Raw genomic sequence first — 27593 nt, 5'->3', positions numbered from 1 at the left:
GGCAATTAGTCCAGTCCACCTACCTGTAAAATAAAATAAAAAAACTGTAAAATTAATGAAATAAAATGGAACACACTATTTACAGAAAAGTAACAAGAGCCGATGACCTACAAAGATTGGGGGATGGGCAAACTCCCTAATATCTTACTACCTTTTCTCTCAAAATTTATTAACATTCAACATAAATGTGAAATATACAGCAACTGAACTTACCCGTTTATGTCATCAAAATACCTACCTTAAAAGTGGTCAGGTAAGTCACAAAATAAGGCTTTCAATTAAAAAAATGGATACTTACCCCTCAGGAACAACAGTATTCTTCTTTACCATGATTTAAGTAAGGTCATCACTGGAGCAAAACCACATCATTATGCCTGTATCCCATAAATGTTTAGGCTCAACAAGAGCAACCACTCAAATAGATGCAGGGGGAGGGAGGGAATGGAACAACACAGCAAGGGGCTGTTCTATGTTCTGGGGTGGATGAATCCTGTTTTAATTATGGAAGTGGGGGAGGGCGCAATGCTACAGCTGAAAAGTGGAGAGAAGTAAAGTTTAAGTTAACTCACTTAATTTGCGCCCTTTATGACGCTGACCTTTACGGCGCCCTAGGCGGTCGCCTAGTTCGCCTATACCTAAGGCCGGCCCTGGCTGCTGCTTCCCCAGGGGTGAGCACAACATTCTGACCCAACAAGGAAACCTTGTTCCCTCTCCCAGGACTGACAAGGGTAGCTCTCCTTTGCCTACTGTGGAGACTCCAACAGCCACAGAGGAAGTGAATAGCCCCTGGTCCATAGTGGATTTAGATGATATACCAGAGGGATCTGGGATAAAAAAATGAGTGGCCTAAGGTACAACAAAGAGCTATAGCAGAGTCACCCTCCTCCAGCTGAGGTAAATTGGTAACGTCTGTGGTGGCAAAGGCTGTTTGCTTAACTTTGTCTTTTTGTGGCTGGAAGAATGACTAACCATGGGACTGACAATATGTTCCATGGTAAAACTGAAAATCCTGCCTCTATCCTGGTGAAAACAGGCAACAAATGCCAGTAAAACTATCAATCCACAAAAGTTACTTTTTCCAGAAAAAAAAAGTACTTACAAACACTACAGCAGCCACACAATAGAAGCATAAACACAATTTCTCCACAGAAAATATTTTATCAGTTAGTTAGAACTACTTTGAGACTGACAGAAATAAGTGCTCCATTTAAACATGTGTTACAATCTCGAGAAAAATCCATTAAAGCACAATACTCCTAGCTTTAAAATAACTTTTCTGAAGTGGAAAGTAATAATTCACCAGTAAAAATAAGAAAATCAAAGTTTTTCCCCAAAGCGAACTTATCTGACCAGCTAAGGAAAACACAAGCCAGCCATTGATCCTCACAAACTTCAGAGGAGCATACGTTTCAGCAGCAGGAAAGCACTGAGTTGTTTTGCATCCAAAAAATGTCTTTTAGTCAGTTCAGCTCTAGCTGACTGTTTTGGTGCATGGAAGATGGTCAGAAGCTTTGGAAACTGATTGGCTGTTATATCCCTGGCAGGATATAACCCATATAGCTAAGGCTACTGCAGCAGTGATCAATATGAAGAACATCTGTTTTACCTTGGTAAAAAGCAGCATGAATTTCTGGAGTGAGCATGCTCCATTCAATGTTTATGGATCAAAGAAAAGTGGTATATGTTCAGTATTTTTATATGTAATCCCAAATGTCATCTGGTTAATATCTAAAAATGTTTGCTAACATTATTTATTGACATTTGTTATCCGGGTTAGTCCAGCTGGGTTAGAAATCTATTTTCAGTGGAGACTCGAGGAGAAAAGCTCCAGTATTATTTAATATACATGTTATCAGAGAATACAAGATAAATTTAGTTACATTCAGTGTATGTTTTACAGAGAAAAGCAAGTTACAGTTAGTTGCATTCATTTAACATTTTGCAGAAAAAGGATTCCCTTTTAGTCTACAGTATGAGAAAGTTGTGCGGTAATGGTAAAACAAGGTCCAGGTACATCTAGAAATCAGCTAGCCATATCTAAAGATAAAGCAAAAAGAGGAGTAAGGTATCTATATATAATAGGATGAGCAGAGAAGGGATTAAGAGTAGGATAGTATAGCAGCATTAGGCCTTGTATATGTAATAATCTTTATTGATGAAGAATACCATGTGATTAGAAAGTGTATTAGTTTTATACTTTGAGAGATTTGGTATGCTGTTTTTTGCAGTCTAGGTAGAATGGGTGGGAGTTATGACATGCTTATCAATTCATGTACAACAGATATATATTTAGTAAATTGATATATAAGGAGCTTATTAAAAAAAACATACTTATTAAAGTCTTATTAAAGTCATAGTCATATTAAAAAAAACATACTTCTTAAAGATTGACACTGCTTTTGTGTTAGACAACAATATCATTTCATTTCATGACCACAAATAATAGTATCCAAGAGAATTCTGATACTGGAGTTTGAAAATAAACTGCCTTTATCAAAATATCATCAGTCCTTGTATTACTTGCTGGCCTTCAAAGGGATCTCTCTCTCTCTTTCTATCTCTCTCTCTCTCTCTCTGTTAGAAAAATATGTATTAGTGTGTGTATTAACAAATATGCTTAGTGCATTTAGAAGCTTGAAAAGAGTTAACACATTTATTTTATTTCATACTGCATAAATCTGTACAAACTGCAGTTGCTTTCTGACCTTGTACTGTTAGCTAAAATCTTGCTTGTGCCTTGGAAATTTACTGAGAAGCAGGTGATTTCTGCTTGCGTTAGAAAAATAATGAATAAAACAATACTACTTGTATGAAACTTAGACAAGAAGTTCCGCTGTGCCATGAAAAAATACACAGCTGTAGAAGTTACAGATAATTAGTACAAAGCCTGCTTGAAAATATAAACTGCAATCAGCATTTGCTTGTATCTGTATTAGAAAAGTACCTTGAAAAGTAACACTGTACAATAGATGCTTGTAAACTGATTAATAGTCACCAAGGCCAGGTTGTTTTTTTAAAAAGTAAATCTAGTCATGTCAGCAGAAAATCTGAAGTAACATCTGCTGTGGAACAATGCTAAAAGTTGTGTTTGATTACGTCAGCTTAGAAGGCCATGTCTTGTAAAATAGTATAAGAATGAACATACTTCCTGTTAGTAAGACAAATCCTTGTATTTGCATGTTTTTGTCTCCTTGCTGCAAGTAAATTAAAGTGCCTTAACTGAACCTTACGTGTATTGGTCTTTAAAGTGTTTTCCTTTGACAGATTGGTCCTTCGGACTGGAAACCTTCACTTCACCTCGGATCAGACAGGCCAGGTGGCTTGAAACCATACGGGGAAGAAACCACATCGGTTCTTCTTATTTGAAAAGTCCTCCGACTGAATTGTCGTACAAAAGAGGCCAGCCACTTTCTGATCTGCGACTGAAGGACGGGTTTTCTCGAACCAGCTGATCAATCACGAAAGCTCAGGTAAGGTGAATCTACCTTCTTTTCTGTTTTAGATCAGGGACTAGATTTGTATTTGTTCTGTTAAGACTTTATTTATAAGTCAGGGACAGAAAGATTACTGTCTTGTCATTGAACAGGGAAACAGAGCAGGTAGGCAGTCATTCTGAAGAGACTATAAAAACATCCGTGGTACCACGTTAAAAATAAGGTGTTATGTAACGATTAAAAGGGTAGAACAAAAATGGGTAATAATTGTACAAAAAGGTCCCAAAATCCACTGTTAACCGAAGACGCGAAATACATGCAGTCACAGCGTGCTGATAATATTAAATACTACTCAAAATGGGTTAATAAGTATAAATTTGACGGTAAACTAGAAAAATCCTCACTTATCAAACTTGTCAAACAGCTTAAAACCGATTCTAGAGGTCGGGTAAAGAAGCAACGTCAATTAGGAATTCCTCAGGCGCACAGGTGGATTGAAAAAGTAAACCGAAGGGAACAAAAGAGTAATAATTCAAAAGCAATGTTTTTAGATAAGGAGAACAATAACTTAGTAATAGCATCAGCCCCTCCGCCTCCCTTACCAGAATATGAGGCAAGTGAACAAGTCAGTCCACCCCTGCGATATCCTGCTGTCATTGCAAGTAGAGACACTACAAAAGTGAAACCATTTGTTAGAGATCCCGTTGAGACCAGGTCTTGAACACGGGCAGGAAACTCAAAAGGGGACATTGAGTTATATCAAATAGGGAGAAATTCACTATATATGATTGAAAAAAAAATATGCCCACTTATAGAAGTGCCTAATCCTCAGGCAGGGCAAAAAGGACAGGACCCAACTATTCTAGTGTATAGACCCTGGACTCCGGAAAATATCTGGAAAGCCACTGAGGAAATTCCCCATCCAAAAGTTAATTTTAGAAAGTTCTTAAAAGATTTGCAAGGAATGAAGCTGAATTATAATTTAAATGGAGAAGAGGTAAAAAAAGTAGTCAGACAAATTGTGGGACCAGATTGGCACATGATTAGTGGCGACTGGAATCCCCGTGACATTGCGCTCAGGCCCCTCCCACATAGTAGCGCAAAGTTAGACAACAGAGTGAAAGGTCTTACAGACCAAATCTCAAAAAAATAAAAGCCTAGGGCAGACTGGACTTGCATTAATCAATGCATCCAACAGAAAGGTAAAGCTATTGACCGATATTATGCCAGACTATTAGAATGTTTTAATAACCATTGTGAAATGCAGGTTCCTGAAGATCACACACACGATTCCCCATATGAGCAGCAGTTAAAAAAATGCATTTTTAAAAGGCAGTATTGCACCTATAAGCAGTTTCATTACAAAACACATGGTAGATCATCGTACAAGCAGGTTACAGTCATTACTTGAATATGCTAGACATGCCAAAAGGCATTTTAATAGCAAAAAAAAGAAAGCCCAAGTATTTTCTGTAGAAGATGGAGCAGAAGTATATGTAGTACAGTCCGGGAAAAAGGGCAAGAAAAATGCCCAGGAAAACAAACAATCTGATCAATGATCAGAGGACTTTAAAGGGCGAAAGAAAAGGGGTGAATGTTTTAAATGCAGTAAGAAAGGACACTTGGCAAGAGATTGCAAAAAAAAAAAAAAAAAGGCAACCGCGGAGGATAAGGAGTGTGAGGACTGACTATATGATAGTCAGGAATCACTAGAAGGGGATAGCAGAGAAAGGAGAAATGAGTATGTGATAGAGGGAGTAAAAAATGTGACAGAAGAAATAGAGGAAGTGCAAAAAGTTACGGATAGTAAAAAAATGAAATATTGGATTTGGCTTTATTGAGCTTAGAGCTCTATTTAGCAGACACAAAACCAGAAGTTACACTCCTGGCAGAAAGGAGGGAAGTCAGATTCTTGTGTGACTCAGGGGCATCACGGACCCTGGTACATCCCTCCAAACTGCCAGAGAATTCAGAGTCACCTGATTATATATTAGTGAAAGCAGCTAATGGACAACTGTATCGGGAGCCCCTCTCCCATAATATTGTGATAACTGATCCTGTTTCAGGATTGACCCAGAAAAGAAAAATTGTTGTATCTGCAAAATGCCCAGTAAACCTCTTGGGCAGAGACCTTATGCAGTTATTTGGTATAGCAGTAGTTCCGACTATGCAGGGTATGGAAGCACAGTGACAAACTGATACCTTTGCAGTGCAATCAGAGGGTGAAATGTTTTATTGGTATAGCCAGGACTTGGTTACGACTGGTCCAGGGGCAGTGACCAAAGAGTTGATGAACGTAGCCATCAGCAAGTTCCTCTCCCTTCACATTGATAAATGGCATTTGTTGCACTGTACTCTGTATTATTGTAATACACCAAGACCTGATAAGGAATATGAGCAAGAATTGTTTAAAAATCATGCAAACAGATTGATATTACGTAATCTGTACTGGGACACAGAAGGAAACAGTATAGTCAGCTGTTCATTGCCCCAGGAGTTCTTTGCACTCTATAAATCTAATTGATTACCACATGTTAGCTTAACTAAGGACAAAAATGTAAAATGGGTAGACTTAGGAAAAAAAGTCACGAGATGGAAAAAACAGACAGAGGTAGAACTGTCAAAACAGGGAATACAAGTGCAGAAGCTGAATTGGATAACTCAGACCCACCCAGCTGTACACTTGCAGTCTAGCAAGGACAGCTGATTGGCACTCCTATTGAAGGAGGAACAGAATGCCTTACAGAATATATCAGAAAATATCTGGTCAACAGAAAAATCAGATGTAGGACTTATAAATACAGCAGGACCAGTTACTATTATGCCAAAGTCAGCATTTAGACCAAAAAAGAGACAGTATCCCTTGAAAAAAGATGCAGAGGTATGAATCAAACCTATTATAACAGCTTTACTTAAGAAAGGGGTGCTGGTGGAATCTCCTGATTCACCATGCAACACACCCTTATTTCCTGCTAAAAAAGTGAATGGAGAGTGGCGTATGGTCCAAGATTAACAAGCTGTAAATGACAGAGTAATACCAAGGGCACCTACGGTGCCAGACCCACACACCCTATTGAATGATTTAAAACCTCAACAGAAATATTTTTCTGTGGTAGATATCACCAATGTGTTCTTTTCAATACTGATACACCCTGACAGCCAGCATTGGTTTGCATTCACATTTCAGGGAAAAGGTATACATATACGCGACTACCACAGGGGTATTGTAAAAGTCCAACAATATTCTCACAAGAAATGGCAAGTAACTTGGTGGGATTTACCCCACCAAGAGATAGTCAGATTTTGCTTTATGTTGATGATATCCTGCTGGCGTCCCCCACCCAGCAAGATTGTAAAGAGGATACCATACCGCTATTACAATTTTTTGCCACTAAAGGACATAAAGTAAACAAAAATAAACTGCAGCTTTGGAAAAAACAAGTTAAATACCTATGATATGTAATATCCAAGGAAGGTAGGACATTAGATGAGGACAGAAAAATAACGATTTTGCAAGCACCAAAACCCACTACTAAAAAGGAAATAATGTCCTTTCTGGGTACGACTAATTTTTGTTGGAGTTGGATTCCAAACTAGGCGTTGGAATCTGCACCATTGACTAACCTGATTTATAAAAAGCCTATGGCAGCACAAAATTTGTTACAATGGACACCAGAAGCAGAATATGCTTTCTGCAAACTGAAACAGTTAATAGCGTCCTCATTAGTTTTGGGATTACCAAACTATCATAAACGTTTTTTTCCAAACTGTAGATTGCAAGCAAGGTTATATGACATCAGTGTTAACACAGCAGCATGGGGACAAGCAACGCCCTATTGCTTATTATTCATCACAACTGGACCCAGTGGCACAGTCTTTACCTCACTGTGTACAAGCAGTAGTTGCAGCTGCAATGGCAGTACAGGCTTCGGCCTCAGTAGTGTTGTTCCACCCTCTCACATTGAGAGTGCCTCATGCAGTCACGATTATTTTACTACAAAAAAAGGTAGCATATCTTTCCCCTGCTAGGCATCTTTCCTGTATGACTATATTGTTGAGCCAACCTCATATAACAATTGAACGATGTATGACTTTAAACCCTTCTATCTTGCTCCCAACCCCTGCAGATGGCACACCACACAGCTGCCTGCAGGTGATTGAGCGAAAGACACTGCCTAAAAAAGATCTTAGGGATGTTCCCTTGGATAATGCCGAGGTGACATACTACATGGACGGCTCATGCAAAAGGGGTCCTGCAGGACAAAACCTAGTAGGATATGCAGTAGTTTCTGATACTGACATTATAAAAGCAAAATCAATACCACATAGTTTATCTGCACAGGCAGCAGAATTGATTGCCTTGACACGGGCATGTACCTTAGCAAAGGGTAAATGTGTGAACATTTTTATTGATAGCCAGTATGCTTTTTCTACTGTACATGTTTTTGCACAACAGTGGAAAAATTGAGGAATGATAACATCTACTGGCAAACCAATCAATCATGCACAGTTTATTTTAGATCTTTTAAAATCTATTCAGTTACCTAAGAAAGTAGCTATTTGTAAATGCACAGCTCATACCAAGCAACAGGACAGGATTTCAAAAGGTAATGCGAGAGCTGAAACAGCTGCAAAGCAGGCAGCTTCAGAAGTATTTATTTTAAATGAGGAACTATAACCCTCTAAGATTTTAGACTTAGAAATGTTAAAAACAATGCAAACACTTACTACGCAAACTAAAAAACAAAGATGGGTAAAACAAGGAGCAATTCTCAAAAAGGGGCAGTACATTTCTAAAGAAGAAAAAACAATATTGCTGTCTAATTTGTTTAAATATGCAGCTTTGTTGAGCCATGGGCAGTAAAACCCAAAAGAAGCACTATTCGTTGCAAGTCCAATACCTTCTTTATTGTAACACCAAATAAATTAAGCACTTTCATCAGTTGAAACTTGACTTCATCAGAATTAAATACAAAAGATAAAACCTTGCTTTAATATATGGACTACTAGTCAGTGATTGGTCCAGTGATTTAAACAATTAACAAGTCCATTAACTTAATTGAGATTTAAAATACCAAAGGTTAATTTATCACATCTAATAAAATTTCTGCAAAATTCTTAATGTTCTAAAAACCTTGTAGCAGTACAATATGTAATGGTAAAAAGCACAAATATCACAAGTAAATAAATATGTATTATTTGTATGCAAATGTCAACTGTTTCTCATTTTACTTAAACTTGTTCTGCCCTTTCCTTTAAAATTGGTGCTAAATTCAAACATTCATTTAAGCCAGGGGAAACATTTGCTGCAAGCCTAAGATGCCATATCAATTCCTTTTTCAATAATAGATTTTTCCAGTCTCCACCTCTGGCTTCCAAATTAACTAAATCTAAAATAGCAAAATGAAAACCTGTATAATCATTACATGTCATACTATGTTTATACAAAGCATTTGTAGCTTTTTTATTTTTTATGTCATACAAATGCTCGTAAATTCTTGTCTTGAGAAGCCTCTCAGTCTTCCAAATATAGAAAGAACTACAGGTGTCACACATAGCAATATAAACTAACTTGCTAGAAAAACAGTTGCCTCTCCTAGGGTAAACTGTATTATTGTTCTGGTTTTTCAAACATATTTTAGTATCCTGTAAGATGTAAGAACAATATATACATCTCCCACAACACCTAGTACCATTGTTAATGACTTCATCTGTTACAAGACATTTTGGTCCACTTTCTAGAATCTTTTTCAAATTAAATCCAATTTTTGTAGTAAACACTGGTTTTTCACCCAAAACTTGATATTTGGCATGGTCAACTTTAAATATGCTCCAGTTCTTATGCAAAACATCTTTAACTTGTTGATATAGGGGACTGTATTGTAAAATACAAGTATGCTCAAAATTGGTTTCATTAAGCTTTTTATCAGTCTCACCAGAAGTTTTGTTTTTTTCTAGTCCCTTACCTAATAATGGGGTATATCTCTTACCCCATTCAACGTACACTTCATAAAGAGTTTTTTCCACCAGACCCATAGGGTAACCCCTATCCAAAAACATGTTTTTTAGATATTCAAACTCAGGTCGGAGATCTTCAACAGAAGATGTCATTCTAGCTACCCTAATTGCTTGACCCTTAATTATACTTTTCTTCTGACTGAAAGGATGATGACTGTTAAAATGTAGATAATTATTACAAAAAGTTTTCTTACGGTATATTTTTGATTTAAATTTGTCCTTATCTTTAATAATGAGTGTATCAAGATAACTAATTTCATTAGCATCAAACTGAAAAGTGAACTTCAAAAAACTGGTAGTACTGTTAAGATATTGGATGAATAAAGGAATAGTCTCAATGGTTCCCTTCCAAAAAATAAAAATATCATCCAAAAATCTGCAGTAATAATTAATGTAATCAAAATATTCACTTCCAAACACATATTCTCTCTCCCATCCTAGTAAAATGATGTTTGCATAAGTTGGGGTGCAAGCAGCACCCATTGCCACACCTCTAACCTGCTGGAAATATTCTCCTTCAAAAAACAGGCAAACATGGTTTTACTAGGATGGGAGAGAGAATATGTGTTTGGAAGTGAATATTACCCAACTGATAAGGAATATGATCAAGAATTGTTTAAAAATCGTGCAAACAGATTGATATTACGTAATCTGTACTGGGACACAGAAGGAAACAGTATAGTCAGCTGTTCATTGCCCCAGGAGTTCTTTGCACTCTATAAATCTAATTGATTACCACATGTTAGCTTAACTAAGGACAAAAATGTAAAATGGGTAGACTTAGGAAAAAAAGTCACGAGATGGAAAAAACAGACAGAGGTAGAACTGTCAAAACAGGGAATACAAGTGCAGAAGCTGAATTGGATAACTCAGACCCACCCAGCTGTACACTTGCAGTCTAGCAAGGACAGCTGATTGGCACTCCTATTGAAGGAGGAAGAGAATGCCTTACAGAATATATCAGAAAATATCTGGTCAACAGAAAAATCAGATGTAGGACTTATTCATACAGCAGGACCAGTTACTATTACGCCAAAGTCAGCATTTAGACCACAAAAGAGACAGTATCCCTTGAAAAAAGATGCACATGTATGAATCAAACCTATTATAGCAGCTTTACTTAAGAAAGGGGTGCTGGTGGAATCTCCTGATTCACCATGCAACACACCCTTATTTCCTGCTAAAAAAGTAAATGGAGAGTGGCGTATGGTCCAAGATTAACAAGCTGTAAATGACGGAGTAATACCAAGGGCACCTACGGTGCCAGACCCACACACCCTGTTGAATGATTTAAAACCTCAACAGAAATATTTTTCTGTGGTAGATATCAGCAATGTGTTCTTTTCTATACCGATACACCCTGATAGCCAGCATTGGTTTGCATTCACATTTCAGGGGAAAAGGTATACATATACGCGACTACCACAGGGGTATTGTAAAAGTCCAACAATATTCTCACAAGAAATGGCAAGCAACTTGGTGGGATTTACCCCACCAAGAGATAGTCAGATTTTGCTTTATGTTGATGATATCCTGCTGGCGTCCCCCACCCAGCAAGATTGTAAAGAGGATACCATAGCGCTATTACAATTTTTTGCCACTAAAGGACATAAAGTAAACAAAAATAAACTGCAGCTTTGGAAAAAACAAGTTAAATACCTAGGATATGTAATATCCAAGGAAGGTAGGACATTAGATGAGGACAGAAAAATAACAATTTTACAAGCACCAAAACCCACTACCAAAAAGGAAATAATGTCCTTCCTGGGTACAACTAATTTTTGTTGGAGTTGGATTCCAAACTATGCCTTGGAATCTGCACCATTGACTAACCTGATTTATAAAAAGCCTATGGCAGCACAAAATTTGTTACAATGGACACCAGAAGCAGAATATGCTTTCTGCAAACTGAAACAGTTAATAGCGTCCTCATTAGTTTTGGGATTACCAAACTATCATAAACGTTTTTTCCAAACTGTAGATTGCAAGCAAGGTTATATGACATCAGTGTTAACACAGCAGCATGGGGACAAGCAATGCCCTATTGCTTATTATTCATCACAACTGGACCCAGTGGCATGGTCTTTCCCTCACTGTGTACAAGCAGTAGTTGCAGCTGCAATGGCAGTACAGGCTTCGGCCTCAGTAGTGTTGTTCCACCCTCTCACATTGAGAGTGCCTCATGCAGTCATGATTATTTTACTACAAAAAAAGGTAGCATATCTTTCCCCTGCTAGGCATCTTTCCTGTATGACTATATTGTTGAGCCAACCTCATATAACAATTGAATGATGTATGACTTTAAACCCTTCTACCTTGCTCCCAACCCCTGCAGATGGCACACCACACAGCTGCCTGCAGGTGATTGAGCGAAAGACACTGCCTAAAAAAGATCTTACGGATGTTCCCTTGGATAATGCCGAGGTGACATACTACGTGGACGGCTCATGCAAAAGGGGTCCTGCAGGACAAAACCTAGTAGGATATGCAGTAGTTTCTGATACTGACATTATAAAAGCAAAATCATTACCACATAGTTTATCTGCACAGGCAGCAGAATTGATTGCCTTGACACGGGCATGTACCTTAGCAAAGGGTAAATGTGTGAACATTTTTATTGATAGCCAGTATGCTTTTTCTACTGTACATGTTTTTGCACAACAGTGGAAAAATTGAGGAATGATAACATCTACTGGCAAACCAATCAATCATGCACAGTTTATTTTAGATCTTTTAAAATCTATTCAGTTACCTAAGAAAGTAGCTATTTGTAAATGCACAGCTCATACCAAGCAACAGGACAGGATTTCAAAAGGTAATGCGAGAGCTGAAACAGCTGCAAAGCAGGCAGCTTCAGAAGTATTTCTTTTAAATGAGGAACTATAACCCTCTAAGATTTTAGACTTAGAAATGTTAAAGACAATGCAAACACTTACTACGCAAACTAAAAAACAAAGATGGGTAAAACAAGGAGCAATTCTCAAAAAGGGGCTGTACATCTCTAAAAAAGAAAAAACAATATTGCTGTCTAATTTTTTTAAATATGCAGCTTTGTTGAGCCATGGGCAGTAAAACCCAAAAGAAGCACTATTCGTTGCGAGTCCAATACCTTCTTTATTGTAACACCAAATAAATTAAGTGCTTTCGTCAGTTGAAACTTGACTTCATCAGAATTAAATACAAAAGATAAAACCCTGCTTTAATATATGGACTACTAGTCAGTGATTGGTCCAGTAATTTAAACAATTAACAATTCCATTAACTTAATTGAGATTTAAAATACCAAAGGTTAATTTATCACATCTAATAAAATTTCTGCAAAATTCTTAATGTTCTAAAAACCTTGTAGCAGTACAATATGTAATGGTAAAAAGCACAACTATCACAAGTAAATAAATATGTATTATTTGTATACAAATATCAACTATTTCTCATTTTACTTAAACTTGTTCTGCCCTTTCCTTTAAAATTGGTGCCAAATTCAAACATTCATTTAAGCCAGGGGAAACATTTGCTGCAAGCCTAAGCTGCCATATCAATTCCTTTTTCAATAATAGATTTTGCCAGTCTCCACCTCTGGCTTCCAAATGAACTAAATCTAAAATAGCAAAATGAAAACCTGTATAATCATTACATGTCATACTATGTTTATACAAAGCATTTGTAGCTTTTTTATTTTTTATGTCATACAAATGCTCGTAAATTCTTGTCTTGAGAAGCCTCTCAGTCTTCCCAATATAGAAAGAACTACAGGTGTCACACATAGCAATATAAACTAACTTGCTAGAAAAACAGTTGCCTCTCCTAGGGTAAACTGTATTATTGTTCTGGTTTTTCAAACATATTTTAGTATCCTGTAAGATGTAAGAACAATATTTACATCTCCCACAACACCTAGTACCATTGTTAATGACTTCATCTGTTACAAGACATTTTGGTCCACTTTCTAGAATCTTTTTCAAATTAAATCCAATTTTTGTAGTAAACACTGGTTTTTCACCCAAAACTTGATATTTGTCATGGTCAACTTTAAATATACTCCAGTTCTTATGCAAAACATCTTTAACTTGTTGATATAGGGGACTGTATTGTAAAATACAAGTATGCTCAAAATTGGTTTCATTAAGTTTTTTATCAGTCTTACCAGAAGTTTCGTTTTTTTCTAGTCCCTTACCTAATAATGGGGTATATCTCTTACCCCATTCAACGTACACTTCATAAAGAGTTTTTTCCACCAGACCCATAGGGTAACCCCAATCCAAAAACATGTCTTTTAGATATTCAAACTCAGGTCGGAGATCTTCCACAGAAGATGTCATTCTAGCTACCCTAATTGCTTGCCCGTTAATTATACTTTTCTTCTGACTGAAAGGATGATGACTGTTAAAATGTAGATAATTATTACAAAAAGTTTTCTTACAGTATATTTTTGATTTAAATTTGTCCTTATCTTTAATAATGAGTGTATCAAGATAACTAATTTCATTAGCATCAAACTGAAAAGTGAACTTCAAAAAACTGGTAGTACTGTTAAGATATTGGATGAATAAAGGAATAGTCTCAAAGATTCCCTTCCAAAAAATAAAAATATCATCCAAAAATCTGCAGTAATAATTAATGTAATCAAAATATTCACTTCCAAACACATATTCTCTCTCCATCCTAGTAAAACGATGTTTGCATAAGTTGGGGTGCAAGCAGCACCCATTGCCACACCTCTAACCTGCTGGAAATATTCTCCCTCAAAAAACAGGTAGTTGTGGTCTAATATAAGTTCCATCATTTCACAAGTTAACTTGATTTCATCACCATTCATAGTAGACAGATTATATAAAGTCTCCTCAAAATAAGCTAACCCGTCTTGTTAGGAATACAAGAGAACAAATCCATTACATCAATGGTTACAAAATAACCTTCAGCATTCCATATATGACTTTTTAGTTGACCCAAAAAGTCCCAAGAGTCCTTGACTAAATGTGGACACCTTTCTACAACATGTTTGATCTTCTTGTCCACATACACAGATTTTATGGGTTTTAGACCCAGTTGCCGCCACTATAGGTCTGAAAGGTGGATGTTCTAAGCTCTTATGTACTTTAGGTATACCAAATATGCCATGGATTTTAGGATGTTTGTTAGTTAAAAAATCATAAACTACCCCTGTAATTCTTTGTTCCATCAAATATTCATACAGAAAACTATCAATTCTCTGATATGCTATATGTATTTGGTTTTTGGAACATATGGAGTAGTTATTAACATTGAACAGAATTCCCTGCATAATATTGGTATAATCAGTACTGTTAAATAAAACAATACCACCCCCTTTGTCCGGCGCCATTATGCATATGCTTTTGTCATTTCTTAAATTTTGCAACAGGATTCTTTCTGTGTTACTAAGGTTATAAAGTTGCAAGTTAGTTTATATTGCTATGTGACACCTGTAGTTCTTTCTATATTGGGAAGACTGAGAGGCTTCTCAAGACAAGAATTTACGAGCATTTGTATGACATAAAAAATAAAAAAGCTACAAATGCTTTGTATAAACATAGTATGACATGTAATGATTATACAGGTTTTCATTTTGCTATTTTAGATTTAGTTCATTTGGAAGCCAGAGGTGGAGACTGGCAAAATCTATTATTGAAAAAGGAACTGATATGGCAGCTTAGGCTTGCAGCAAATGTTTCCCCTGGCTTAAATGAATGTTTGAATTTGGCACCAATTTTAAAGGAAAGGGCAGAACAAGTTTAAGTAAAATGAGAAATAGTTGATATTTGTATACAAATAATACATATTTATTTACTTGTGATAGTTGTGCTTTTTACCATTACATATTGTACTGCTACAAGGTTTTTAGAACATTAAGAATTTTGCAGAAATTTTATTAGATGTGATAAATTAACCTTTGGTATTTTAAATCTCAATTAAGTTAATGGAATTGTTAATTGTTTAAATTACTGGACCAATCACTGACTAGTAGTCCATATATTAAAGCAGGGTTTCATCTTTTGTATTTAATTCTGATGAAGTCAAGTTTCAACTGATGAAAGCGCTTAATTTATTTGGTGTTACAATAAAGAAGGTATTGGACTTGCAATGAATAGTGCTTCTTTTGGGTTTTACAGTCTTTTTACAAGCACTATTGCATCTTTGTTTGGTTCATGAGCCATGGGCAGTGCCATGTCTCAACAGGGGGGATGGAACAGCTGGTGAACCAAGTGTTCACAACGTATGGATTTACAACCTACTCTAAAAAATTTTGTTTGTTATGCCACATCTGTAATAAACATCATGCACAAGGGGCATTAAAGCCCAAGCAAGGGAGTTTCCCCACACCACCATATCAGTTTCATACTATTTGTATGGATTTCATAGAGTTGAATAAATGTGAACATAAGAAGTATTGTCTTGTCATTGTAGATATGTTTTCCAGATGGGTGGAAGCCTTTCCGACTAAAAATCCAGACGCTACGACTGTAGCCAAAGTTCTTGTTAAAGAAATCATCCCTAGATTCGGCATTCCGGAAAGGATCTACAGTGACAACGGCACACACTTCGTGAATCAGACCATACAGCAGTTAAGTAAACATTTTTGCATTTCTCTAAAGAATCATTGTGCGTATCACCCGCAATCAACAGGGCTAGTAGAGAGGCATAATGGGATTTTAAAGAGTAAGCTAAGAAAATTAATGAAAGAAACACAGAGAAACTGGGTGTACTGTCTGCCCCTGGCACTGCTGAGCATGAAAACTGTTCCGAATGCAAAAGGATTGACTCCTTTTGAAAAGCACTTTGGAAGGGCTTACTATATACCTCAGTGGAAATCTCTCATGCCCGCGGACCAGGAAGCTGACAGTACATTAGCAGAGTATATGCGTAATTTGTTAAATTCTAAACATTTGTTGCAGTCAAATTCTGTTTCAGATAAAGAACGAACCAGACCGTCAGAAGTGGCAGTGCCCCCTGGAGCGTGGATCTGGCTGAAGATAGTTAAGAGGAAAAATTGGGCGTCTCCGAAGTGGGAAGGTCCATATCAAGTGCTTTTGTCAACACCCACTGCAGTCCAAATTGCGGAATGTGCTACTTGGATCCATTTGACGCACTGTAAATTAGTTAAAAACTTTGAGCTGGACAATAATCTTGTTACATGCCAAGAGCAAAAATGATAGAGTCCAGAAGAAACAGGAATGCAGAACAACCCTTTCCTCAAAAGTATTGCATAATCATCCTGTTAACTGTATTAGTGACAATAATCTTTTTGTTGTGGCCTTTTCTTTTCCCAGCCACACAGACTAAACTGAATAAACGTGAAGCGTTACTCATAAACTGGCATCCAAACTTTAACACTTACCAGGCAATTAAATATGTGTATGCTGAGACTTTCAATGTTTCGAATTGCTGGATTTGCACAGCTTTGCCGACAGCATACAGGGGGTTATTAATGACTACAGTCCCCCTAGGGGTCAATGAGACCTGGGAGAACTTGATTTATGATACCTCAACCATTATAGCACAAGATAAAATAGCATTGCACTTGTCTGTTCCACAAAAAGGAACTGTGTGTTTTATAGAAATGATACTGTTCAGGTGGGTTGGAGCAATTGCAATGTGACTGTTCCTTATAGATGTTACACTAAAGGTAACAAAGTAGATCTTTATTGTAATACAAACTATGATTCATTTCTTGGATTGATGCACAAAACACTTGATGAAGTAAAACATTATTCTGTTCTTTATAAACAACTGTCTATAATTGATAGAAACATGTTTCATGCAGGGCGAGTGTACATTCATAGCAAGGTTACTACTAAAGTAGAGGATTGTTATTTTGTGTGTGGCAGAAAGGCATACAAATGGTTACCTGAGAATTGGTCCGGTAGTTGTTTTTTGGGTTACCTGGTTCCGGCCATACGACACACTGCAGTTTTGCCTCATGGGAAAATTCGAAATGTCCGAAAAGTCATCAAGAAACCTGTAAATCCAGTGGGACAAATCGATGCACATTGGAAAGACCGTCACTCTCTAGGCAAAGGACTGACACACATGGACTTGAGTGATAGCGTTATATCGTGGGCAGGCATATTACCAGCATATGGAGCAGTGAAATCGATCTGGGAGCTGAGAAAACTGTCAAAACTTCTCGAAGTAATGAGCAACACAACTTTTTCTGCTCTTGAATTGGTGACTGATGAACTGAATGCTATGAGAACTGTAGTGCTCCAAAACTGCATGGCTCTCGACTTCGCTCCAGTGGCGAGAGGTGGTACATGCGCTTTAATCCAAGAAGAATGCTGTTCGTATATTCCTGACCATAAACACGAGATAGACAATCATCTTGAGGTAATTCAGCAAGTGTCGGCCATGACCAAACCAGGCCCGAACCCACTGACGGACTTTTTCCAGAAATGGTTTGGGGGGTGGGGTACCATCCTAATGAATATCCTGATTGCCATTTGTGTAGGCATGCTCCTACTGGGAGTATGTGTTTGTTCTGGTATCCCCTGCATGAAAAGACTGATTAAAGACCTTATAGACATGTCAGTTTCTGAAACCTTATATCAAAGTACTGAGTTTGAAGAACTGTTAAAAGACTAAAAAGCTTTCATAAGTCTAAACTGAATGACTCTCTTACTGCAAATCCTGAGTGGAAGAGGTTAGGAGAAGAAAACAAACTGTTTATGCTTATTTTGAAAGTAGAATAAAAGTATTAATAGGGGGGAAATGTTAGAAAAATATGTATTAATGTGTGTATTAGCAATATGCTTAGTGCATTTAGAAGCTTGAAAAGAGTTAACACATTTATTATATTTCATACTGCATAAATCTGTACAAACTGCAGTTGCTTTCTGACCTTGTACTGTTAGCTAAAATCTTGCTTGTGCCTTGGAAATTTACTGAGAAGCAGGTGATTTCTGCTTGCATTAGAAAACTAATGAATTAAACAATACTACTTGTATGAAACTTGGACAAGAAGTTCCGCTGTGCCATGAAAAAATACACAGCTGTAGAAGTTACAGATAATTAGTACAAAGCCTGCTTGAAAATATGAACTGCAATCAGCATTTGCTTGTATCTCTATTAAGAAAGTACCTTGAAAAGTAACACTGTACAATAGATGCTTGTAAACGGATTAATAGTCACCAAGGCCAGTTTTTTTTTCTAAAAAGTTTCTCTTAAATCTAGCCATGTCAGCAGAAAATCTGAAGTAACATCTGCTGTAGAACAATGCTAAAAGTTGTGTTTGATTACGTCAGCTTAGAAGGCCATGTCTTGTAAAATAGTATAAGAATGAACATACTTCCTGTTAGTAGTTTGACACATCCTTGTATTTGCATGTTTTTGTCTCCTTACTGCAAGTAAATTAAAGTGCCTTAACTGAACCTTACGTTTATTGGTCTTTAAAGTTTTTTCCTTTGACACTCTCTCTCTCTCTCTCCCTCCATTTTAAAACAGTATCCAAAGTGAACATCCATGACATCAGTACAGTTTTTGTGTTGGTGTACTCCAATAACATAACTTACATTCACAAACAATGGCCATATCCTGCTGTTTAGCCCATTTAAATGTATTTGGGCTCTGTGGAGAAAACAATCATGCCAGCTCAGACATTAATTCTGAGTCCTGCTTATTTAAATTTCAATTGCTGTAGTCCCTTGAAAATAATTGCGTCAATGACATATAACAAACATGTCTATAAATCCCAGTGTGGTATGCATGTGGCCAGAAGTCTCTCAACTAGTAGGATGAGAATAATTTAAAAGATGAATGAGAAATGTACAATTAAGATGTTTTTCAGCCATTTCAATCAGTGCTGAATCCATGTTTTCTACAAATGTTGTGCCTGTTCCTCCTGTTAACAGAATACCTACTGAGAGGTTCTGACAAGATGATAATATTTCAGTTCTTTAAAAGATGCCTTTTGTTTACTACAGACTCATAGCTAGTAAAACAAGGAGACCCAATATTCTGTAGTCACCACTGCTGTACTCAACTGTCTTCCTCATGTAACAGGATAAAGTGATGAAAACTCGAAAGAGAAACAGACACCCACTGTGTTGTAAGCAAATAATTTTAAAATAGTAGACTGACAAGACTCTGCTTAGTTCTAGAACTAGGATGAGTATAAAAAGTAATAAATATTCCCAGAGTTATCTGCTCATATATCTGATGCACAAATGCCTACCTAAAATATACTGGTATAAAATTAAGACTTTTTTTAGATTTCTTAAGGACAGAGGATTAAGAAAGGGGCTGTTAGAACTACTGCTCAAGGCTCACATATCAGAGATTCATCCTGCTGTTTCTTCTATGAGATCATTTTGAGATCTTGTGCCCTTGACACATGAAACAAATAGGCCTTTTATAATTTTCATTTCCAGACCTATGAGGCCCATTATCCAGTGGTAAGTAATACAATCACAGAAATAAACAACTTTAAGCTTTCTTGGAGAAGAAGGAGGTCTTAAACCTCTAGATTTGCAGTGGTTTTATTATAACTATACTGCACTAGGATGATACTGTAGTGTGCAGTTGAAGAGGAGTAAGATCACGAATTCATAGAAAATGAATCATATTTCTTAAAAAAAGAATAGGAATAACTTTCTCAATGTGATAACACTGCTTATCTTGCTATCTGACATTAACTTTAGGTGTCCATGATATACCTAAAATTCTACTTATAGAATAGGATTTTTTGCTACCTTTGAAGGTAACAACCCAAATATTGACATCAGTTTTAGTATAAATTCATCTTCACCAAATTCATCTTCATCAAAGACTATTGTCACCCTAACTCAATAAATTTGATCACCCCAATTGTCACCATGGGGCAAGATATTTATATAAGGACATCTAAGTAAATATCATGTATAGGACTAGTCAGGCAGGTTAGAAACTTCCAAATCAGAATGCTTCACCCTGCTCCTTCAGAAAGGAACCAAACCAAGATCTTGAAGACATTTTTTTAAAGTATCTCAAAATGAACATTTTAAGAAGAATACAACAAATAAAAATGATACGATTGCTTAAAATATTTGGCTGTACACTTCTAAGATGTAGCTCTACTATTATTCTCAACAGCATACTAGGAACTTGAAGAAGAAACCTACATACTGACAGATATAAGGAAGTTATTTTACATTTAAGCTTACAAAATGTAATCGCATTTGATAGTCATCACTCCTTCTTCCATCTTTCCCATTATAAAATTTCACATTCAATGCACTGCTTTGAGTGCAGCTACTAACTAAAAAGACCTGGTATCCCTACATTGGATATTTTAAGGTGACTCCAGATTAAAGTCACTTGGAATGTTTTTCATGACCATCTGATTTTCATCTCATCTTTTTCAACTGAAAGTAATCAGTGTGTAGGTATTCTAGGTAAGATGTCTGAAGTCTGACATGAAACTTCAGTGCAAAAACACACACACACACACACACACACACACACGCACACACACACACACACACACACACACACACACACACACACACACACACACACACACACACACACACACACTGTGTTTATATTTCCAACATAATATAACTGTGATATAGGAAAGGTTGGAACTGTAATATTTTAGGCAGTGACTGGTGTTTAGCTATAGCCATTAGACTAAGATCTATGATTGCCTTCAGAACAGGGGAAAAGAGTGGAAAACCTTAATGATGTGTTGATACAGCATACATTTATGCTGTCCTTAGTGTCCTAACCATACATGCAGGCTTTATGTGATGTAAATGCTGTAATATGGTCTGGAATACTGAGATGTTTATAGATCTTATTACATGTTTGACTGTTGAAATTCAACAGTTAATGACTTGCTTTATTAGATATGCGGTGCATTTTACTGTATGTGGTTATTCAAGGTTATTATATTGGTATGACCATCAAACCTTTGATATACCATATTCAAGAATATGATATAGATATTGCTAGTAAAAGAATTAGCTGGCCTATTAGTCATCATTTTCTCAGGTAAATTAGGTTTAATTGCTAGCTTTCAATTTATATCACTTAAACGTGGGATATCATGGGAAAGATCAGAAAATAATTAATGTGTTAGAATACAGATAGACTTTCTAGATTAATGATGCCACCTTGAAAATGATATTTTCACCATTAAATCATTCTTAAAATAAGAATTTATAGCTTAATGCTGCTTGTCTAATGTTTGTTGTAATAACTATGAATATTGCATTTGTAAGTTTAAGTATATCTTGGTACAATGTGCATTTAAATGTGAACTCCAAAGCTAAGTTGACTAATCGAATACTAGCTTGCAGTGCTTATAAAAATAATGTTTGTTTTTATTACCTGGCTACTTTTAAAAGGGAGGATGTCCCAATGCACCAAGGTTGCTATTGTTGTTTCACTGATTTGAATATAGAAAAATATGATTTGCTCCTGCTCTTCAGATGTTCTTTCTTTGTTTCATGTTTGCAAGAAGGTCTAATAAGTATGAATTCTATACAGTTAAATCTTAGAAATATTTCATATTATTTAAGTGACTGCATGTTATAACAGCCATCATCTTTTCCTTGTACTTATAAAACTGAGATGTGATTATTTTTCCACTGTGTTCTGAGTGCACAGAGACATGGAGAGGATGTGAATAAAAGTGCAATTAAAAATCAGTTGGATGCACCTTTGTTTAGTCAAAATACTAGCTAACTATGGTCAGGCTAAACGCTATGACCAAAAGCTGACACCATTGTTTTTTTTCTTCACTCTAAAGCAAATAATGTAATTCATATGCTTACTTATCAGATTAATTAGGCCAAAAAAATAATGGAATGGTTATAAATAAGGGACAGAAATGACTGCTCTTAACAAGCATCACTAAGAAGTATTTATTTTGTACCTTTCATGATCTGTTAAATATGTTAACTGCCATTGAAGTTGAACATGCCTAGAACAGAACGGACATGTTTATATCAGTATAATTGCATTAACATGATAAGAACGAAAATATTAAATTTGGGACTTCTCATAAATACATAGTCATAAAGTCAATGCTTAATGCTTTAAAATACAGATGATGTAAAATCTTTAGTTGAAGAATTACTGCACATGAAAGAAAGAATGAATGAATTTATTTTGCAGTTTAGCGGTACTACTGCTGTTCTCCCCTATGACAGAAGGTTATCCTATGTGAAAGGATTATAGGGACTAGGGGGAAAGTATAGTACCCCATCCCAGTCTGTTTAAGTATTTGTGTGACGTTGCTTTGTTTGGATTTAAGTTGAAGGCACTTGTAGACAATCCCTTCAGTTGTTTAAAAGGCCATGAGCAAGCTGCCACAAGTGGTCTGCTGCAGTCCCTGTTGGCAGTTCTAAGAACTAATGTGTGGAAGTAAGACTTAATTAATTTATTTTGCAATTTTGATATGCTGCCATTGTTTCCCCCTTTAACATGAAGAGCAACTGTTTAAAGGAATTATGGGGGGGGGGGGGCAGGTGTAATATGATGTTCCAGTTTTTTTAAGTATTTTATGTGTTTGAGGGTTTTTTTTTTTTTTGGCTGAGGAGGCAGGCTTTCGAGAATGATCCATTAAGGTGCTTAAAGGAATTTGAGACCAAGCAGTCATGGGCAGAAAGCAACCACAGGTCACCTCATCGACAAGAAGATGCAAAGACATGTTTTGAGTGTCTTTGCATGACCAGTCTGACTAATGAGAGGAATGAGAGGTACAGGACATGTTTTTTATATATTTTGAAACCAGTTTGTTAAATGCTTTTGGTTATTCAAGTCTTAAAAGGTGCATGTCAGAAAAGTTAAATAACTTGTAGAAAATGTTTTGTGACGCATAGTCATTATATATAACATTCTGCAATGTACTTTGCTTAGTTTGATGCTTTGAGTTAGGAAGTTACTCAGGGCAGTCTTTTGAGGCTTGACTATTCTTTTTTTTTTTACAGAGAAAGATAAAATGACCAGTTTTATTCTGAGGACATCATTGAAAGATGGGAGCTAATGAAATGCAATACCTGTGAAATGTCAAAATGCTACAGTGTTAGATTATACAAAAAAAACAGCAAGAAATGCATTTACCTAATAAAGTAATATGAAGTGAATAGGATACAGAGGTATTCGATTCAGGTGTTAACTCAGACTCAAGTGTAGGTTATTATCTAGATAATGGACAAAACAAATGAGACTGGAAACTTGGATATTCATGATGAAGATATAGAGAGCTGTATAGACAGGGAAGATAAAAGAAGAATGTGAAGATGTAGGTAAAGAGAGAATATCAGGGTAGTAAATTAGTGACTCTTTGCCTCCTACATTGGAGGTTCATCAAAAAATAATACACCCGAGCGATTCAGAGGCAAAAAAATTGCTGCCACATGTGAAATGTGAAGTGGACAGGAGAAAATGAGTTAGAAGAAATAGAAGAACAGCACTAGATGGTAAACTCCAGACAACTAAGTTCCTTTTGGAGTCAGTGTAATACATTACTGAGAAAAGTATTAAAGGTGCATTTGCAAGGTACAAATCATGACACTGATGTGGAAAATGAACATCAAGGGAGTTTGTAATTGAAGCAGCCATTTATAGGAGTGCACAAGTTTTGATTATGTTTTTATTTGCATCTATTTATTTATTTACCGGGATAGAGCACGGATCAGATTTGAACATTTGCAGGATCAGTCTGGGTTACATACTTAGTAAAAACAGTAAATTAACATTAAAGTTATAACTAGATTAAATAGTATAGTGATACAACATAACATAGTGGGTGCTCCGGTTTCCTCCCACATTCCAAAGACATGCTGTAAGTGGATTGGACACTTCAAATTGGCCCTAGGTGTGTGTGTGTGTGTGTGCGTGTGTGTGTGTGTGTGTGTGTGTGTGTGTGTGTGTGTGTGTGTGTGTGTGTGTGTGTGTGTGTGTGTGTGTGTGTGGTGTGTGTGTGTGTGTGTGTGTGCCTTCTGTGGAAGGTTAGGCACCGGGCTGGCAATCGGCACTGTAAAACTCCACTGCCAATCATGAGCGGACAGGTGATCTGCTGTGGTGACCCCTAACCAGGACAAAGCCAAAAGAAGAAGAAGAACAACAACAGGAATATGCAATGCATAACACAGGTGTTAATAGGTGAGGTAAATGTAGTCCAGCCATTTCTCTGGATGGATGGGTCTACAAAGAATTGGCTAAGCTGATGTCCCATTTACTTGTTTGAGTATATGTTCATTGAAATATATTAATACTGAAAATATAAACCCATATACTAAAAAGCAACTTGATAATATTACTCATTACACTGCCTACTGTACTCAGCCCAACTCATTATTTAAGGGTTGCAAATTTGTCAGTAAATACAACACTCATGTCTATTATCTCTTTTACCTCTGGCATAATGTTGTCCCCTCCATTGCAGTTCTCTTGATTTTGAGTTCTGAGGGCCACAGTGTTAAATGTCATCAATGAGCAACTGTTAGCATGTTGATATGTCTGAAGAGAATTTTTGCTGTGGGTGTCAGACCTGTTGAGATGGGTAGAATCCACAGCAAGTACCTTCCCTAGGAGGATCATAGGCATAATCAAGCTCATGCTGAAAGGATAGATGCTCTGTGAATGTGTGCAATAGCTTGTGCTCTTGGCTAACTTGACAGGAGTGTCCTGTCCACATGAATGCCCATGTTGTAACTTACCTGCCTTAACACTGGATGGAAAAATGGAAGTGGTGGCATTATGTTTGCCTGATGGTGGGTTCCTTGTTCCATGGTATCCCTCACAACCATAGATGCAGGCAGACATAAAAAATTCAACTCTAACAAGATTTATGGCTATAAGTGAACACCTATGTCATGCAGACACCCTCACCACATGTCCATAATGTTGCACACCTAGCCCATACCCTCTTGGAGATAATCATGCAGACCTTCTGCAATCCATACCAGATAAACAAGGTCTTGTCTGGTGGCTATCTCTGGTAGTGGAATGCACCCTTGGCTTGCATTGCTTGCATGGCCACCAGCACAACATCCAGGCATGTTTTTGACTTGGCCAGTGGAGCTTGCTGCAGCCAACAGGAAGTGCCCCTCTGTGGAAGATATCCTTTGCCAGGTAGAACTTCTGTGATATCCTGTCTTTCTGTGTCATTTTGTGTTTTTGGGGTGGTTCCACAGGCACAGAAGCTATGTCTCTCACCAGACTGAGGATGAAGATGCCACAATCCCATTGTCATCACTGATACCATTACCTCTGGAAATACTGGGATCTGGATGTCATTGTCATCAGATACAGACATGTTCTCAATGCCAGTCAATAGTATACCCATGGAGGAGGTACCTGATAACACTTCATTTGTGAAAACACTAAAACAAATTACACACACTGAGTAAAATCCTTCACCATTACCTGAATCTCAGTGAATGAATATTTAGTACCTAATACAGTGGCATGTAAGATTAATGCGTGACCTACCCTGATGGTGGTCTATGCACCTGTGGCCACTGTGTACCTATGAAATGATATTTTTATGCTTGTAAACTGTATAAAACCACACATTTACCTGGTATGGCTGATACCAGACTGGGTCAAGACATGCTTACTAGAGACATCTCCACAGATACTCTGGCTGCCTAGGTGAGCTCTACGCAAAGATCCGGGATTCATTTCTAGAATGTACAGGTATCTGGTTCCTCATGGAAAGAGGCCTGACATTCCTCCATCACTGCTAAGGATGGTTTTACTTGGTGATCAGTGGAAAGCCTGAGCTTTAGCAGCACTTACCATGTCAGTGGTCCAATATCTTGCTTGTAATTCCCATCAGGCACAGTTACAAAAGGTCAATCTGATTTCTAATGGCCAATCATCTGCTGACAGCGGAGATGGAGGGCCTGCAGTAGGATCTCATTATCTGTATGGGAGAACTTGCATTTTCATTTGTTCCCATATTGTGGAATAATGGTGGATAGTGGAAAAGCAAATTTATGTGAGAAAATGTGCATCTCTATCTGCTGTATGCCTACACCATGGGAAAATGTAAGGTGCCTATGTGGCATGAGTTATGTGGCCTTGCTCTGTTTCAATAGAAATAACACACATATTGGATAACCACGGACTAACCCCCCCCCAAAACAAAAAAAAAATCATTACAGGAAAAATATTAGAAATGCGGACGTCTGCCTTTGACATTATTCCTTATTAAGTGCAATCCATGTTACACCTGCCACTGAGTGACCATATATAGACCATGTGTATGTCAGCATGCAGTAACTCCTGCATGTATTCTTACTATACATACAGAAACATACAACAAAATGATATACTGACTGCACCCTAGGAAGGCCAAAAATTCATCTGGGAGACAGAAGATGATTTCCTAGATGGCAGAAACAATTGCATTCCTCCTTTACCATGCATTATGCAGAAGCTGTGCAAACATAAATATATGTGTGTCCTGCTGAGGATGCTTACTGCTTACATTTTGTTTACTAGGCCTATATAAACAATGTTTTCTACTAGCATCCGATACCCAAAACATGCATCACACATGCATACGCACACACACACACACACACACACACACACACACACACACACACACACACACACACACACACACACACACACACACACACACACACACACACACGCACACACATGCACACACATGCACACACACACACAGATAGAAAGATAGATAGATAGATAGATAGATAGATAGATAGACAGACAGATAGATAGATAGATAGATAGATACATAGATACATGGGTCTACTTTAAAAGCCCGAAACGCTACTTCGCCGACACAAAAATCACCGACGCCAGATAACCGACAACGCACAAAACCGACAACGCAAAACACCGAACACCATAACACCAACACACCAAACGTAAACAACACACCACACTACATAACATACCCACTAACCCTAACCCTAAGGTCCGACACTATTGCACACTCACCCTACCTGCACCCTAACCCTAACTCACTTAACCCACCCCTAACCCCAAGGTCCGACACTATCGCACACTTCACCTACCTGCACCCTAACCCTAACTCACTTAACCCACCCCTAGCCCAAGGTCCGACACTATCGCACACTTCACCTACCTGCACCCTAACCCTAACTCACGTAACCCGTCCCTAAACTACAGTCCCTCACTATCACACACTTACCT

The 27593-nt window shown here is 37.2% G+C and overlaps 1 long non-coding RNA gene across 1 annotated transcript in view; it reads left to right on the top strand.

The window, feature by feature from the left end:
• Positions 1 to 23527, top strand: part of LOC122792245 — a 203770-nt gene extending 180243 nt beyond the window's left edge. The window contains exons 2-3 of the long non-coding RNA XR_006363297.1: positions 22991 to 23149; positions 23381 to 23527. This is a non-coding gene — a long non-coding RNA (uncharacterized LOC122792245). The remainder of the gene's footprint in view (positions 1 to 22990; positions 23150 to 23380) is intronic.
• Positions 23528 to 27593: the final 4066 nt, after the last annotated feature.

The sequence above is a fragment of the Protopterus annectens genome, chromosome 1.part2 (genome assembly GCF_019279795.1).
Source record: "Protopterus annectens isolate FY-2018-M chromosome 1.part2, PAN1.0, whole genome shotgun sequence".
Classification (NCBI taxonomy): domain Eukaryota; kingdom Metazoa; phylum Chordata; order Ceratodontiformes; family Protopteridae; genus Protopterus; species Protopterus annectens.
This window is presented reverse-complemented; position numbering and strand designations above follow the sequence as displayed.